The sequence below is a fragment of the Triticum aestivum genome, chromosome 3D, assembly GCF_018294505.1.
Source record: "Triticum aestivum cultivar Chinese Spring chromosome 3D, IWGSC CS RefSeq v2.1, whole genome shotgun sequence".
Classification (NCBI taxonomy): Eukaryota; Viridiplantae; Streptophyta; class Magnoliopsida; order Poales; family Poaceae; genus Triticum; species Triticum aestivum.
The window spans coordinates 427,906,584-427,920,137 of NC_057802.1; positions in this window are offsets into that span (position 1 = coordinate 427,906,584).

The following is a 13,554-nucleotide window of genomic DNA, read 5'->3' on the forward strand; positions in this document are numbered from 1 at the left end:
CCCAAGCCCAATCCGAATTGGGAAGGGGGTCCACCCCCCTTTCATTCTCTCCCTCTCCCTCTTCCTTCTTCTCCTACTCCAACTAGGGAAGGGGGAAACCTACTCCTACTGGGAGTAGGACTCCCGCCCTTGGGCCGGCCCTCCCCTCCTCCACTCCTTTATATACAGGGGAGGGGGGCACCCCATAGACATACAAGTTGATTGTTTAGCCGTGTGCGGTGCCCCCCTACATAGATTTCCACCTCGGTCATATCGTTGTAGTGCTTAGGCGAAGCCCTGCGTCGGTAATTTCATCATCGCCGTCATCACGCCGTCGTGCTGACGAAACTCTCCCTCGGCCTCAGCTGGATCAAGAGTACGAGGGACGTCACCGAGCTGAACATGTGCAGATCGCGAAGGTGCCATGCGTTCGGTACTTGATCGGTTGGATCGCGAAGACGTTCAACTAAATCAACCGCGTTACTTAACGCTTCCGCTTTCGGTCTACGAGGGTACGTGGACACACTCTCCCCTCTCGTTGGTATGCATCACATAGATAGATCTTGCATGATCGTAGGCAAAAAAAATTGAAATACTGCGTTCCCCAACAGTGGCATCCAAGCCAGGTATATGCGTAGATGTTATATGCACGAGTAGAACACAAAGAGTTGTGGGCGATAATAGCCATACTGCTTACCAGCATGTCATACTTTGATTCGGCGGTATTGTTGGATGAAGCGGCCCGGACCGACATTACGCGTACGCTTACGCGAGACTGGTTCTACCGACGTGCTTTGCACACAGGTGGCTGGCGGGTGTCAGTTTCTCCAACTTTAGTTGAATCGAGTGTGACTACGCCCGGTCCTTGTTGAAGGTTAAAACAACACACTTGACTAAAAATCGTTGTGGTTTTGATGCATAGGTAAGAACGGTTCTTGCTCAGCCCGTAGCAGCCACGTAAAACTTGCAACAACAGAGTAGAGGACGTCTAACTTGTTTTTGCAGGGCATGTTGTGATGTGATATGGTCAAGACATGATGCTAAGTTGTATTGTATGAGATGATCATGTTTTGTAACAGAGTTATCGGCAACTGGCAGGAGCCATATGGTTGTCGCTTTATTGTATGCAATGCAATCGCCCTGTAATTGTTTTTACTTTATCACTAAGCAGTAGCGATAGTCGTAGAAGCAATAGTTGGCAATACGACAACGATGCTACGATGGAGATCAAGGTGTCACGCCGGTGACGATGGTGATCATGACGGTGCTTTGGAGATGGATATCAAAGGCACAAGATGATGATGGCCATATCATATCACTTATATTGATTGCATGTGATGTTTATCCTTTATGCATCTTATTTTGCTTAGTACGACGGTAACTTTATAAGATGATCCCTTACTAAAATTTCAAGGTATAAGTGTTCTCCCTGAGTATGCACCGTTGCGACAGTTCTTCGTGCTGAGACACCACGTGATGATCGGGTGTGATAAGCTCTACGTTCACATACAACGGGTGCAAGCCAGTTTTGCACACGCAGAATACTCGGGTTAAACTTGACGAGCCTAGCATATGTAGATATTGCCTCGGAACACTGAGACCGAAAGGTCGAGCGTGAATCATATAGTACATATGATCAACATAGTGATGTTCACCATTGAAAACTACTCCATCTCACGTGATGATCGGACATGGTTTAGTTGATTTGGATCACGTGATCATTTAGATGACTAGAGGGATGTCTATCTAAGTGGGAGTTCTTAAGTAATATGATTAATTGAACTTTAATTTATCATGAACTTAGTCCTGATAGTATTTGCATAACTATGTTGTAGATCAATAGCTCGCGATGTAGCTCCCCGTTTATTTTTGATATGTTCCTAGAGAAAAATAAGTTGAAAGATGATAGTAGCAATGATGCGGACTTGGTCTGTGATCTGAGAATTATCCTCATTGCTACACAGAAGAATTATGTCCTTGATGCACCGCTAGGTGACAAACCTATTGTAGGAGCAGATACAGACGTTATGAACGTTTAACAAAGTTCTGTATGATGACTACTTGATAGTTTAGTGCACCATGCTTTACGGCTTAGAACCGGGATTTCAAAAACGTTTTGAATGCCACGAAGCATATGAGATGTTCCAAGAGCTGGAATTGGTATTTCAGACTCATGCCCGAGTCGAGAGGTATGAGACCTCTGACAAAGTACTTAGCCTACAAGATGGAGGAGAATAGCTCAACTAGTGAGCATGTGCTCAGAATGTGAGTACTACAATCGCTTGAATCAAGTGGGAGTTAATCTTCCAGATAAGATAGTGATTGACAGAGTTCTCTAGTCACTATCATCAAGTTACTGGAACTTCATGATGAACTATAATATGCAAGGGATGACGAAAACGATTCCAGAGCTCTTCGCGATGTTGCAATCAGCGAAGGTAGAAATCAAGAAAGAGCATCAAGTGTTGATGGTTTACAAAACCACTAGTTTCAAGAAAAGGGCAAAGGGGAAGAAAGGAAACTTCAAGAAGAATGGCAAGCAAGTTGCCATTCCCATGAAGAAGCCCAAAGCTAGACCCAAGCCTGAAACTGAGTGCTTCTACTGCAAAGGAAATGGTCACTGGAAGCGGAATTGCCCAAGATACTTGACGGATAAGAAGGATGGCAAAGTGAACAAATGTATATTGGATATACATGTTATTGATGTGTACTTTACTAGTGTTTATAGCAACACCTCGGTATTTGATACTGGTTCAGTTGCTATGAGTAGTAACTTGAAACGGGAGTTGAAAAATAAACAGAGCCTAGTTAAGGGCGAGGTGATGATGTGTGTTGGAAGTGATTCCAAGGTTGATAAGATCACCATCGCACACTCCCTTTACCTTCGGATTAGTATTGAACCTAAAATAAATGTTATCTGGTGTTTGCGTTGAGTATGAATATGATTGGATCATGTTTATTGCAATACGGTTATTCATTTAAGTCAAAGAATATTTGTTGTTCTGATTACATGAATAAAACCTTCTATGGTCATACACTTAATATAAATGGTTTATTGAATCTCGATCGTAGTGATACACATATTCATAATATTGATGCCAAAAGATGCAAAGTTGATAATGATAGTGCAATGTACTTATGGCACTGCCGTTTAGGTCGTATTGGTGTAAAGCACATGAAGAAACTCCATACGGATGGATTTTTGGAATCACTTGATTATGAATCATTTGATGCTTGCGAACCATGCCTCATGGGAAAGATGACTAAGACTCCGTTCTCCGGAACAATGGAGCGAGCAACTAACTTATTGAAAATAATACATACTGATGTAAACGGTCCGATGAGTGTTGAGGCTCACGGCGGGTATCGTTATTTTCTGACCTTCACAGATGATTTGAGCAGATATGGGTATATCTACTTGATGAAACATAAGTCTGAAACATTTGAAGAGTTCAAAGAATTTCAGAGTGAAGTGGAAAATCATCGTAACAAGAAAATAAAGTCTCTATGATCTGATCGCGGAGACGAATATTTGAGTTACGAGTTTGGTCTTCATTTGAAACAATGTGGAATAGTTTCGCAACTCATGCCACCTGGAACACCATAGCGTAATGGTGTGTCCGAACATCATAACCATACTTTATTAGATATGGTGCGATCTATGATGTCTCTTACCGATTTACCACTATCGTTTTGGGGTTATGCATTAGAGACAGCTGCATTCACGTTAAATAGGGCACCATCTAAATCCATTGAGATGACACCATATGAAATGTGGTTTGGCAAGAAACCTAAGCTGTCGTTTCTTAAAGTTTGGGGTTGCGATGCTTATGTGAAAAAGTTTCAACCTGATAAGCTCGAACCCAAATTGGAGAAGTGCGTCTTCATAGGATTCCCAAAAGAAAATGTTGGGTACACCTTCTATCATAGATCAGAAGGGAAGATCTTTGTTGCTAAGAATGGATCCTTTCTAGAGAAGGAGTTTCTCTCGAAAGAAGTGAGTGGGAGGAAAGTAGAACTTGATGAGGTAGTTGTACCTTCTCTTGAATTGGAAAGTAGCTCATCGCATAAAACCGTTCCTGTGATGCCTACACCAACTAGTAAGGGAGCTAATGATAATGATCATGAAACTTCGGATCAAGTTACTACCGAACCTCATAGGTCAACCAGAGCACGTTCCCCACCAAAGTGGTACGGTAATCCTGTTCTGGAAGTCATTTTACTAGACCATGACGAACCTACGAACTATGACGAAGCGATGATGAGCCCAGATTCCGCGAAATGGCTTGAGGCCATAAAATTTGAGATGGGATCCATGTATGAGAACAAAGTGTGGACTTTTGTTGTCTTGCCCGATGATCGGCAAGCCATTGAGAATAAATGGATCTTCAAGAGGAAGATGGACGCTGATAGTAATGTCACTATCTACAAAGCTCGAATTGTCGCAAAAGGGTTTTCGACAAGTTCAAGGTGTTGACTACGATGAGATTTTCTCACTCATAGCGATGCTTAAGTCTGTCCGAATCATGTTAGCAATTGCCACATTTTATGAAATTTGGAAAATGGATGTCAAAACTGCATTCCTTAATGGATTTCTTAAAGAAGAGTTGTATATGATGCAACCAGAAGGTTTTGTCGATCCTAAAGGTGCTAACAATGTGTGCAAGCTCCAGCGATCCATCTATGGACTGGTGCAAGCATCTTGGAGTTGGAATATACGCTTTGATAAGGTGATCAAAGCATATGGTTTTATACAGAGTTATGGTGAAGCATGTATTTACAAGAAAGTGAGTGGGAGCACTACAATCTTTCTGATAAGTATATGTGAATGACATATTGTTGATCGGAAATGATGTAGAATTTTCTGAAAAGCATAAAGGAGTGTTTGAAAGGAGTTTTTCAAAAACCTCGGTGAAGCTTCTTACATATTGGGCATCCAGATCTATAGAGATAGATCAAGACGCTTGATAAGTTTTTTCAATGAGTACATACCTTGACAAGTTTTTGAAGTAGTTCAAAATGGAATAGTCAAAGTAGGAGTTCTTGCCCGTATTGCAAGGTGTGAAGTTGAGTAAGACTCAAAGCCCGACCACGACAGAAGATAGAATGAAAGTCATTCCCTATGCCTTAGCCATAGGTTCTATAAAGTATGCCATGCTATGTACCAGACCTATTGTATACCCTGCCCTGAGTTTGGCAAGGGAGTACAATAGTGATCTAGGAGTAGATCACTGGAAAGCGGTCAAAATTATCTTTTATGAAATATTTCTCGGTTATGGAAGTGATAAACAGTTCGTCGTAAAGAGTTACGTCGATGCAAGCTTTGACACCGATCTGGATGACTCTGAGTCTCGATCTAGATACATATTGAAAGTGGGAGAAAATAGCTAGAGTAGCTCCGTGCAGAGCATTGTAGACATAGAAATTTGCAAAGTACATACGGATCTGAATGTGGCAGACCCGTAGACTAAAACTTATCTCACAAGCAAAAATTGATCACACCTTAATATTCTTGGGTGTTAATCACATGGCGATGTGAACTAGATTACTGACTCTAGCAAACCCTTTGGGTGTTGGTCACATAGCGATATAAACTATGGGTGTTAATCACATGGTGATGTGAACTATTGGTGTTAAATCACATGGTGATGTGAACTAGATTATTGACTCTAGTGCAAGTGGGAGACTGAAGGAAATATGCCCTAGAGGCAATAATAAATTTGTTATTTTATAATTCCTTATATCATGATAAATGTTTATTATTCATGCTAGAATTGTATTAACCAGAAACTTGATACATGTGTGAATACATAGACAAACATAGTGTCCCTAGTATGCATCTACTTGACTAGCTCGTTAATCAAATATGGTTAAGTTTCCTAGCCATAGACATGTGTTGTCATTTGATGAACGGGATCACATCATTAGAGAATGATGTGATGGACAAGACCCATCCGTTAGCTTAGCACTATGATCGTTTAGTTTATTGCTATTGCTTTCTTTATGTCTTATACATGTTCCTCTGACTATGAGATTATGCAACTCCCGAATACCGGAGGAACACTTAGTGTGCTATCAAACATCACAACGTAACTGGGTGATTATAAAGATGCTCTACAGGTGTCTCTGATAGTTTTTGTTGAGTTGGCATAGATCGAGATTAGGATTTGTCACTCCGAGTATCGGAGAGGTATGTCTGGGCCCTCTCGGTAATGCACACCACTATAAGCCTTGCAAGCAATGTGACTAATGAGTTAGTTACGGGATGATGCATTACGGAACGAGTAAAGAAACTTGCCGGTAACGAGATTGAACTAGGTATTGAGATACCGACGATCGAATCTCGGGCAAGTAACATACCGATGACAAAGGGAACAACATATGTTGTTATGCGGTTAGACCGATAAAGATCTTCGTAGAATATGTGGGATCCAATATGAACATCCAGGTTACGCTATTGGTTATTGACCGGAGATGAGTCTCGGTCATGTCTACATAGTTCCCGAACCCGTAGGGTCCGCACGCTTAACGTTCGATGACGATCGGTATTATGAGTTTATGTGTTTTGATGTACCGAAGGTAGTTCGGAGTCCCGGATGTGATCATGGACATGACGAGGAGTCTCGAAATGGTCGAGACATAAAGATCAATATATTGGAAAGCTATGTTTGGACACCGGAATGGTTCCAGATGAGTTCGGGCATTTTCCGGAGTATCGGGAGGTTACCGGAACCCCCCGGGGAGTTAATGGGCCTTAATGGGCCAAGGTGGAAGAGAGGAGGAGGCGGCCAAGGTGGGGGCGCGCCCCCAAGCCCAATCCGGATTGGGAAGGGGGACGACCCCCTTTCCTTCTCTCCCTCTCCCTCTTCCTTCTTCTCCTACTCCAACTAGGGAAGGGGGGAAACCTACTCCTATCGGGAGCAGGACTCCCCCCCTTGGGCGCGCCATGAGAGGGTCGGCCCTCCCCTCCTCCACTCCTTTATATACGGGCGATGGGGCACCCCATAGACACAGAAGTTGATTGTTTAGCCGTGTGTGGTGCCCCCCTCCACAGATTTCCACCTCGGTCATATCGTTGTAGTGCTTAGACGAAGCCCTGCGTCGGTAACTTCATCATCACCGTCATCACGCCGTCGTGCTGACGAAACTCTCCCTCGGCCTCAGCTGGATCAGGAGTACGAGGGGCGTCACCGAGCTGAACGTGTGCAGATCGCAGAGGTGTCGTGCGTTCGGTACTTGATCGGTTGGATCGCGAAGACGTTCGACTACATCAACCACGTTACTTAACGCTTCCGCTTTCGGTCTACGAGGGTACGTGGACACACTCTCCCCGTTCGTTCGTATGCATCACATAGATAGATCTTGCGTGATCGTAGGCAAAAAATTTGAAATACTGCGTTCCCCAACAGGTGGGGGGGGGATTGGCCTTCAAATTTCTTTGAAATCACAATTGTGATAGGACCTACGATAGCAAGTGAACATTACTATTTAAGAACAATAGGAACGGATGATGGGAATTGTCCTTGAAATTCCTTTCAAATCACAATTGTGATAGGACCTACGATAGCAAGTTAACATTACTATTTTAGAACAATATGAACGGATGATGGGAATTGGCCTTCAAATTTCTTTCAAATGACAATTGTGATAGGACCTACGATAGCAAGTGAACATTACTATTTAAGAACAATATGAATGGATGATTTTGAAATTACGCCAAATTTTTGACCAAAATATAGGCCTTGACACCCATCAAAATTCATCGACTTCACAAACTTTGCCTAGAGGTTGTCGAAAATATGGTTATCTGACTCTTAGCAATACTGTCGACCTCCCATCCTTCCTCCCATGGGGTGGTTCTATTGGCTAGGTCTCGCATACGAGTTTGGCAGGAAAGACTAGGGGCATGTTGGGAACCTTTCCCAGTTTCTCCAAACCCGCAACTCTGACTTCCCTCGCTAGCTTCGGGCTCCTCCTGATAATCAGCGAGCATTCGGCTCGAGTGACAGCTTCTCCCGGTGCGCCTTGGGCTGGGAGCCCGGCTAGGGGGAGTTCTGGCATGTTTGGCAATACTTTCGGCGATGGCTAGGGTTAGCAACGGGCGAGGGGTTACAAGTACCGATTCAGGGGAGGTAGCAGAGAAACACTTGTAGCAATTCGGGTGTGGCAGTGAAACGTTTACTTTTGTGGTGGCAATTCGATCATAAATTGGCTCACCTCTTGCTCTTTGTTTTCGTGAAGCCGGGCTTTCTAGGCTTCTCCTTTTTACATCGAGGGAGGGCTTAGCTTTTTGAATTTGGTTCCGCGGAGCTCACACATTCGGTTCGGTTCGAGCGCTAAATTCATAAATTTGAAAACTGGAGAGGATTCGAACAGGCCCTAAGAGCATGCTTTAGTCATGGATTATCCCTCATTATGGTGGGCTGTTCAACAAGTAACAAGAAAACAAAAACACATGTGTTTTTGTGTCCCGCTACTTACAAGTTGGACCTCAATGTAGCATGGGGGGCCTTGCCCAACTGTAGTATGTGTGATGAGACGCGTAGTTATAGCCCAAAACCGAGTAAGGTGGAGGAGGGCGGGGGGGGGGGTGTTGGGAATCGTAGCATAATTTAAAATTTTCCTACGCTCACCAAGATGCATCTATGGAGTATACTAGCAACGAGGGGAAGGGAGTGCTTCTACATACCCTTGTAGATCGCGAGCGGAAGCGTTCCAATGAACGTGGATGACGGAGTCGTACTCGCCGTGATCCAAATCACCGATGACCGAGTGCCGAACGGACGGCACCTCCGCGTTCAACACACGTACGGTGCAGCGACGTCTCCTCCTTCTTGATCCAGCAAGGGGGAAGGAGAGGTTGATGGAGATCCAGCAGCACGACGGCGTGGTGGTGGATGTAGCGGGTCTCCGGCAGGGCTTCGCCGAGCTTCTGCGAGAGAGAGAGAGGTGTTGCAGGGGAGGAGGGAGGCACCCAAGGCTGTTGTATTGCTGCCCTCCCTCCCCCCCTTTATATAGGCCCCCTGGGGGGGCGCCGGCCCTAGAGATGAGATCTCATGGGGGGGGGGGGGCGGCGGCCACAAGGGGGGAAGGGGTTGCCTTGCCCCCCAAGGCAAGGGGGAACTCCCCCCCTTAGGGTTCCCAACCCTAGGCGCATGGGGGGAGGCCCAAGGGGGGCGCCCCAGCCCACTATGGGCTGGTTCCCTTCCACTTTCAGCCCACGGGGCCCTCCGGGATAGGTGGCCCCACCCGGTGGACCCCCGGGACCCTTCCGGTGGTCCCGGTACAATACCGGTAACCCCCGAAACTTTCCCGGTGGCCGAAACTCGACTTCCTATATATAATTCTTCACCTCCGGACCATTCCGGAACCTCTCGTGACGTCCGGGATCTCATCCGGGACTCCGAACAACTTTCGGGTTTCCGCATACATATATCTCTACAACCCTAGCGTCACCGGACCTTAAGTGTGTAGACCCTACGGGTTCGGGAGACATGCAGACATGACCGAGACGCCTCTCCGGTCAATAACCAACAGCGGGATCTGGATACCCATGTTGGCTCCCACATGTTCCACGATGATCTCATCGGATGAACCACGGTGTCGAGGATTCAATCAATCCGTATGCAATTCCCTTTGTCAATCGGTATGTTACTTGCCTGAGATTCGATCGTCGGTATCCCAATACCTTGTTCAATCTCGTTACCGGCAAGTCTCTTTACTCGTACCGCAATGCATGATCCCGTGACTAACGCCTTAGTCACATTGAGCTCATTATTATGATGCATTACCGAGTGGGCCTAGAGATACCTCTCCGTCACACAGAGTGACAAATCCCAGTCTCGATCCGTGCCAACCCAACAGACACTTTTGGAGATACCCGTAGTGCACCTTTATAGTCACCCAGTTACGTTGTGACGTTTGGCACACCCAAAGCACTCCTACGGTATCCGGGAGTTGCACGATCTCATGGTCGAAGGAAAAGATACTTGACATTGGAAAAGCTCTAGCAAACGAAACTACACGATCTTTTATGCTATGCTTAGGATTGGGTCTTGTCCATCACATCATTCTCCTAATGATGTGATCCCGTTATCAATGACATCCAATGTCCATAGTCAGGAAACCATGACTATCTATTGATCAACGAGCTAGTCAACTAGAGGCTTACTAGGGACACGTTGTGGTCTATGTATTCACACATGTATTACGATTTCCGGACAATACAATTATAGCATGAATAATAGACGATTATCATGAACAAAGAAATATAATAATAACCATTTATTATTGCCTCTAGGGCATATTTCCAACAGTCTCCCACTTGCACTAGAGTCAATAATCTAGTTACATTGTGATGAATCGAACACCCATTGCGTCCTGGTGTTGATCATGTTTTGCCCTAGGGAGAGGTTTAGTCAACGGATCTGCTACATTCAGGTCTGTGTGTACTTTACAAATATCTATGTCTCCATTTTGAACACTTTCACGAATGGAGTTGAAGCGACGCTTGATATGCCTGGTCTTCCTGTGAAACCTGGGCTCCTTCGCAAGGGCAATGGCTCCAGTGTTGTCACAGAAGAGAGTCATCGGGCCCGACGCATTGGGAATCTCCCCTAGGTCGGTAATGAACTCCTTCATCCAGACTGCTTCCTGTGCTGCCTCCGAGGCTGCCATGTACTCCGCTTCACATGTAGATCCCGCCACGACGCTTTGCTTGCAACTGCACCAGCTTACTGCTCCTCCATTCAATATATACACGTATCCGGTCTGTGACTTCGAGTCATCCAGATCTGTGTCGAAGCTAGCGTCGACGTAACGCTTTACAACGAGCTCTTCGTCACCTCCATAAACGAGAAACATATCCTTAGTCCTCTTCAGGTACTTCAGGATATTCTTGACCGCTGTCCAGTGTTCCTTGCCGGGATTACTTTGGTACCTTCCTACCAAACTTACGGCAAGGTTTACATCAGGTCTGGTACACAGCATGGCATACATAATAGACCCTATGGCCGAGGCATAGGGGATGACACTCATCTCTTCTATATCTTCTGCCGTGGTCGGGCATTGAGCCGTGCTCAATTGCACACCTTGCAATACAGGCAAGAACCCCTTCTTGGACTGATCCATACTGAACTTCTTCAATATCTTGTCAAGGTATGTACTCTGTGAAAGACCAATGAGGCGTCTTGATCTATCTCTATAGATCTTGATGCCTAATATATAAGCAACTTCTCCAAGGTCCTTCATTGAAAAACACTTATTCAAATAGGCCTTTATACTTTCCAAGAATTCTATATCATTTCCCATCAATAGTATGTCATCCACATATAATATGAGAAATGCTACAGAGCTCCCACTCACTTTCTTGTAAACACAGGCTTCTCCATAAGTCTGTGTGAACCCAAACGCTTTGATCATCTCATCAAAGCGAATGTTCCAACTCCGAGATGCTTGCACCAGCCCATAGATTGAGCGTTGGAGCTTGCATACTTTGTTAGCATTCTTAGGATCGACCAAACCTTCCGGCTGCATCATATACAACTCTTCCTTAAGGAAGCCGTTAAGGAATGCCGTTTTGACGTCCATCTGCCATATCTCATAATCATAGTATGCGGCAATTGCTAACATGATTCGGATGGACTTCAGCTTCGCTACGGGTGAGAAAGTCTCATCGTAGTCAACCCCTTGAACTTGTCGATAACCCTTAGCGACAAGTCGAGCTTTGTAGATGGTCACATTACCATCTGCGTCCGTCTTCTTCTTAAAGATCCATTTGTTTTCTATGGCTCGCCGCTCATCGGGGAAGTCAGTCAAAGTCCATACTTTGTTTTCATACATGGATTCTATCTCGGATTTCATGGCTTCTAGCCATTTGTCGGAATCCGGGCCCGCCATCGCTTCTTCACAGTTCGGAGGTTCACCGTTGTCTAACAACATGATTTCCAGGACAGGGTTGCCGTACCACACTGGTGCGGAACGTGTCCTTGTGGACCTACGAAGTTCAGTAACTTGATCCGAAGCTTCATGATCATCATCATTAACTTCCTCCCCAGTCGGTGTAGGCACCACAGGAACATTTTCCCGCGCTGCGCTACTTTCCGGTTCGGAAGGGGTGACTATCACCTCATCAAGTTCCACTTTCCTCCCACTCAATTCTTTCGAGAGAAACTCCTTCTCTAGAAAGGACCCGTTCTTGGCAACGAAGATCTTGCCTTCGGATCTGAGGTAGAAGGTATACCCAATAGTTTCCTTAGGGTATGCTATGAAGACGCATTTTTCCGATTTGGGTTCGAGCTTTTCAGGTTGAAGTTTCTTGACATAAGCATCGCATCCCCAAACTTTTAGAAACGACAGCTTAGGTTTCTTCCCAAACCATAATTCATACGGTGTCGTCTCAACGGATTTCGACGGAGCCCTATTTAAAGTGAATGCGGCAGTCTCTAAAGCATAGCCCCAAAATGAGAGCGGTAAATCGGTAAGAGACATCATAGATCGCACCATATCCAATAGAGTGCGATTACAACGTTCGGACACACCATTTCTCTGAGGTTTTCCAGGCGGCGTGAGTTGTGAAACTATTCCACATTTCCTTAAGTGTGTACAAAATTCGTGACTTAAATATTCTCCACCATGATCTGATCGTAAGAATTTTATTTTTCTGTCACGTTAATTCTCAACTTCACTCTGAAATTCCTTGAACTTTTCAAAGGTTTCAAACTTGTGTTTCATTAGGTAGACATACCCTAGTGAGAGTGAGAACATAACGATATCCTCCGCGAGCCTCAACACTCATTGGACCACACACATCGGTATGTATGATTTCCAATAAGTTGGTTGCTCGCTCCATTGTTCCGGAGAACGGAGTCTTGGTCATCTTACCCATGAGGCATGGTTCGCACGTGTCAAATGATTCACAATCAAGAGACTCCAAAAGTCCATCTGCATGGAGCTTCTTCATGCGCTTGACACCAATGTGACCAAGGCGGCAGTGCCACAAGTATGTGGGACTATCGTTATCAACTTTACATCTTTTGGTATTCACACTATGAACATGTGTAACATCACGTTCGAGATTCATCAAAAATAAACCATTGACCAGCGGGGCATGACCATAAAACATATCTCTCAAATAAATAGAACAACCCTTATTCTCGGATTTAAATGAGTAGCCATCTCGAATTAAACGAGATCCAGATACAATGTTCATGCTCAAAGCTGGCACTAAATAACAATTATTGAGGTTTAAAACTAATCCCGTGGGTAGATGCAGAGGTAGCGTGCCAACGGCGATCACAGCGACCTTGGAACCATTCCCGACGCGCATCGTCACCTCGTCCTTCGCCAGTCTCCGTTTATTCCGTAGTTCCTGCTTTGAGTTACAAATATGAGCAACCGCACCGGTATCAAATACCCAGGAGCTACTACGAGTACTGGTAAGGTACACATCAATTATTTGTATATCACATATACCTTGGGTGTTGCCGGCCTTCTTCTTGTCCGCTAAATATTTGGGGCAGTTCCGCTTCCAGTGACCACTTCCCTTGCAATAAAAGCACTCAGTCTCGGGCTTGG